This window comes from Pongo abelii, chromosome 1, assembly GCF_028885655.2.
Source record: "Pongo abelii isolate AG06213 chromosome 1, NHGRI_mPonAbe1-v2.0_pri, whole genome shotgun sequence".
NCBI lineage: Eukaryota > Metazoa > Chordata > Mammalia > Primates > Hominidae > Pongo > Pongo abelii.
Window position 1 is genome coordinate 40325801 of NC_071985.2, and position 5312 is coordinate 40331112.

General features: G+C 48.3%; 1 pseudogene; it reads right to left on the bottom strand.

Annotated features, from left to right (window-relative positions):
- Positions 1–4460: 4460 nt before the first annotated feature.
- LOC100458954 (GRB2-related adapter protein-like) lies at positions 4461–4966 on the bottom strand (annotated as a pseudogene).
- Positions 4967–5312: the final 346 nt, after the last annotated feature.

The window sequence follows — 5312 nt, forward strand, 5'->3', positions numbered from 1 at the left end:
TTTCTAGAAGTGTGATTATTTTTTATTTATGTTATCTATTTCTCTGAAGATTTTTCCTTTCATATCCTGTACCATGTTTTCAATTTCTTTAAATTGGACTGCATCTTTCTCTGGTGCCTCCTTGATTAGTTTAATAATCGACCTTCTGAATTCTTTTTCTGACAATTCTGAGATTTCATCTTGGTTTGGATCCATTGCTGGTGAGCTGGTGTAATTTTGGGGGGTGTTAAATAAACTTATTTTGCTATATTACCAGAATTGTTTTGCTGGTTCCTTCTCATTTGAGTAGACTATGTCAGAGGTAAGATCTGGGACTCAAGGGCAATTCAGATTCTTTTGTCTGTGGGGTGTTTCCTTGATGTCCTGTTCCTAGGGGGACTTCCCTAGGAACGGTGCTTCCTGAGACCCTAACTGTAGTGATTGTTTTTGCTCTTCTGGGTCTAGCCACCCAGCGGAGCTACCAGGCTCTGGGCTGGTACCAGAGAGTGTCTGCAAAGAGTCCTATGATATGAACTGTCTTCAGGTCTTTCAGCTGTGGATACCAGCACCTGCTCCGGTGGAGGTAGCAGGTGAGTGAAGTGGACATTTTGAGTGTCCTTGGCTGTATTTTTGTTTAGTGTGCTGGTTTTATGTTGGTTGGCCTCCAGCCAGGAGGTGGCACTTTCAAGAGTGCATTAGCTGTGGTACTATAGGGAGGAAGGAATCTTGGCTAGGGTCACCTAGTTAAGTATTTATGTTTCTCAGGCAGTGGGCAGGGCCACAAGCTCCCAAGAGATTATGTCCTTTTTCTTTGGCAACCAGGGTGGGTAGAGAAAGACCAGAAGGTGGGGAAAGGGATAGATGTGTCTGAGCTAAGCCTTTCCTCGGGCAGGGCTTGATGTGGCTGCTGTGGGCGTTGGGGGTGCAGTTCCCAGGCCAATGGAGTTATGTTCCCAGGGGGATTATGGCTGCCTCTGTTGAGTCACACAGGTCACCAGGGAAGTGGGGGAAAGCTGGCAGTCACAGGCCTCACCCCTCTCCCACACAGCCCGCAGTCCTAAAGGCTGGTCTCACTCCCATCCTGCCGCACAACAGCACAGTCTATTTCGAGACAGCCAGTGACCAGGGCTGAGAACTTGCCCCAGACCACCAGCCTCCCCACTGAGAAAGCAAGCAGACTCACAGTTTTCTGGAATCTCAGGGAGCCTGCAGCGGCAATCCAGTTCCTTCAAAGGGTCTGTGGATTCTCTCAGTTTTCCTGGTATGTTCCTGTGGTATTTCTTGGAGCAAAAGCTCACAATGTGAACCTCCACATGCTGCTCTGTCTGGCTGAATAGAAGCTGAAAGCTACTTCTGCTTCCTGTCTGCCATTTTAATCCTCCTTCATGAAATCTTAATCAAAGTGGAAGTACCTTTTTCTTCCCTGGAACTCTTAAAATACCTTTCTTCTCTCTTGTGCAGCTTCTCTTCTTGCACTTTAGATATACAGGCATACCTTGGAGATACTGCAGGTTCAGTTCTAGACCACCACAATAAAGGAAGTCACACAGATTTTTTGGTTTCCCAGTGCATATAAAGTTATGTTTACACTATAATGAAACATATTAAGTATGCCATCGCACTATGTTTAAAATAATGTTCATACCTTAATTTTAAAATAAATTATTGCTTAAAAATGTTAATAATCATTTCAGCCTTCAGCCATTTGTAATCTCTTTGCTGGTGGAGGGTTTTGCCTATATGTTGATGGCTGCTGACTGATCAGGGTGGTGGTTGCTGAAGGTTGACATGGCTTTGGCAATTTCTTAAAATAAGACAACAATGAAGTTTGTTGCATCAGTGAACTCTTCCTTTCACTAAAGCTTTCTCTGTAGCATGAGATACTGTTTTATAGCATTTTACCTACAGTAGAACTTCTTTCAAATTTGGAGTTAATACTCTCAAACCCTGCCACTGCTTTATCAACTTAGTTTATATAATATTCTAAATCCTTTGTCAACATTTTAACAATGTTAACAGTGTCATCAGGAGCAGATTCCATTTCAAGAAACCACTTTCTTTGCTCATCTATGAGAAACAATTCCTCATCCATTCACATTTTATCATGAGATTGCACTAATCTGGGCACCTCTTCAGGCCTCACTTCAAGTTCTAGTTCTCTTGTTACTTCTTTCATATCTGCAGTTACTTTCTCCATTAAAGTCTCGAACTCCTCAAAGCCATTCACGAGGGTTGGAATCAACTCTCCCAAACTCCTGTTAATGTTAATATTTTGGCCTCCTCTCATGAATCATGAATGTTATTAAAAACATCTAGAATGGGTAATACTTTCCAGAAGATTTTCCATTCGCTTTGCCCAGATCCATCAGAAGAATCACTATTTATAGCAGCCATAGCCTTACAAAATGTATTTGTTACACGGTAAAAGTTGGAAGTTGAAATTACCCCTTAATCCATAGGCTGCAGAATGGATGTTGTATTAGCAGATACAAAAACAACATTAATTTCTATGTATATCTCTATCAGAGCTCTTGTGTGAACAGATGTATTGTCAATGAGTAGTAATATTTTGGAAGAAATAGTTTTTTCTAAGCAGTAGTTCTCAACAGTGGGCTTAAAATATTCAGTAAACCATGCTGTAAACAGATGTCTTGTTATCCAGGCTTTGTTGTTGTGTTTGTAAAGCATAGGCAGAGTAGATTTAACATATTTTTTAGGAGCCCTGGGATTTTCCGAATGGCAAATCAGCACTAGCTTCAACTTAAAGTTACCAGCTGCATTAGCCTTGAACAAGTGAGGCAGACTGTCCTTTGAAGCTTTGAAGCCAGGCACTGACTTTTCTTCTCTAGCTATGATAGTCCTAAAGGGCATCTTCTTCCAATATAAGGTGGTTTTATCTATATTATCTATACTGTTTAGTGTAACCACTTTCCTCAATTATTTTAGTTAGGTCTTCTGGATAACTTGCTGCTGCTTCTCCATCAGCACTTGCTGCTTCACCTTGTACTTTTAGGTTATGGAGATGGCTTCTTTCCTTAAACTTCATGAACCAATCTCTGCTAGCTTCAAACTTTTCTTCTTACTTTCCTCACCTCTCTCAGCCTTCATAGAATTGAAGAGAGTTGGGACCTTGCTCTGGATTAGGCTTTGGCCTAAGGGAATGTTGTGGCTGCCTTGATCTTCTATCCAGACCACTAAAACTTCCTTTACATCAGCAACAAGGCTGTCTCTTTCTTCTTCATGTGTTCACTGCAGGGGCATTTTTTTTTTTTGGAAAGAAAATTAGATTTCTGATGGACATCCTGATGTTGGTTTTACTGTTTCCTTTTGAATACACAGGAGCAGTGAGATTTGCCAGCACTCAGGGCTCCAAGGGTCTTGGGCCAGCTCTGGATGGAGGGAGAGCCCCACATGCCCAGAGCAAAGCCCCCCATTAAGGGACTGCAGCCACCTCCAGGGGCTCCTCCCTCCACCCACCTGCTACCAAATGCCAGAGGGAGCCTCCTCACCCTCGCTCCCTGCCCACCATCCCCTCAACCATCAGCCTGGCATTCAAAGCCTTTCCAAGTCCCACCTCACTTTTCCCGCTCCCAAAGGTGCCCAGGCTCTGGACAGGCCCTGCTCATATCCCTGATGGTGGCACATTCTCTGGAGGGCCCTCCCGTTCTCGGGTAGTGGCCATGCCCCACCTAGGTAGCTGTCCCATGTGGGATCCTATAGGATCTCTAAAACCCAGCTCTGGCCCTAACTTTCTGTCTGCCCTGGAGGTTTCTCAGCCTCCTGAGAGCTCTCCTGGGCCCTGGTCTGGGCAGAACCTGGGCCTAAACAAACAAGGGCCAGAGCAGCCAGGGTCTCTGCGTGGCTGGGCCCAGGGCTTGCCTTCAGAGCTCACCTGTCCAACAGGAGAGGAGTGTGCCTCCAACTTCCCTACTGCCCGCCCCTTTTTCAGAGTCTCAGGGCCTCTAGCCCTGTGGTGGGGCGGGGGGGTGCTGGGTGCCCCAGGTGGAGCTGAAGTCACGGGGCTGTTGAGGAGTTGGTGTCCACCTGGAGTCTGTCCAGTGAATTTAGGTCAACAGGTATGCAGTCTGTCCTTCGAGGCTGAGCCACCTCCCAACAGCCCGAACAACTCCAGGGGCCTTTTGAGGGAGGGGCAAGCAGGCCCAGTGGGTGGTCAGCCCAAGGTGAACCCACCCATCATGGCCAGGTTCCTCAGGTTGAGCCTCCAGTGGGTGAAACCTGGGAGTACTCAACCTTTCTGGCAGATGGAGCCATTGACAAGAGGAGGTGGGTGGGGCCTCCACAGACTCCGCCCCGTGGTGTCACACAGCTGGCAGCCAATGGGAAGCAATCAGCCAGGAAGCCTGGCAGCTACCCTTGCTGGGTACCCTTGCTGGGGAACCTGGGCCATCGCAGTTTGTGGGAAGTGGCCAGAGGCAGTTAGCAGCCCACGTTCAGTCCAAGGCTGTCCACTGAGCCCCGTGTGACTCTGACTGGGCTGGAGGTGTCCATGTCCTCTCTGGACCTCAGTTCCTGTAAAATGGCCCATTGGCCAGATCGGCCGCCGAGCTGCTCACAGGTTCACGGGCTGCACGTAACTATGTGGGAAGAAGCCAACGCGCCCACAGGATCGGCCCCGCCACCAATGTGGGGTCTGGGCGCTCCAGGACCTCAATGATGTCGCCACGGCAGAAGCTGAGCTGCGAGGGGTCCTGGGCTGAGAAGTCAAACTGGGCCTGGGCAAAGCAGGCCCCAGGTGACTTGAGCAAGGGCTCCTCGTCGCGCAGGAAGATCTGCCGCTTCTTGGCGATGGTGGTGGTGCGGTGGTGCGGTGGAAGTCGACCAGCTCGTTGAGGGAGTTGAACTTCTCCTCCCACAGGAAGTACTTCCCCAAGGCCTCGCGCAGCACCTTGAAGTGCTGCACCTGGTCTCTATAGCTAGGGGAAAGGACCCGGGGTGACCTCAGATGGTGACCGTCCCAGCCTGGCATGGTCCCAGGGGCTCCTGTCTCACTACCACCTGGAACCAGCCTCTCTCAGCGTGGGACCTGGAGTCAGATAAGGTGCAAGTGGGAGAGGCCCCACTGACCCAGCTCCACATGGGGTCTGGGGAGTCCCATCTGGCAGTGGAATATGGGGTTAAGGGTGTGGGCTCTGAACCAGGCCACTTTCTCACTGTGTGACCTCATGCAAGTCTCTCAGCTTCTCTGAAACTCAGTTTCCTCATAATGATAACATCTCCATTATGGATAAGTGCACAGCGACTGGCATGTTAGCAACGTGAAATGGGTACCTCTGAGTGCGTCGTGATCAGAGAGCATCTCCTTCACATCTCTT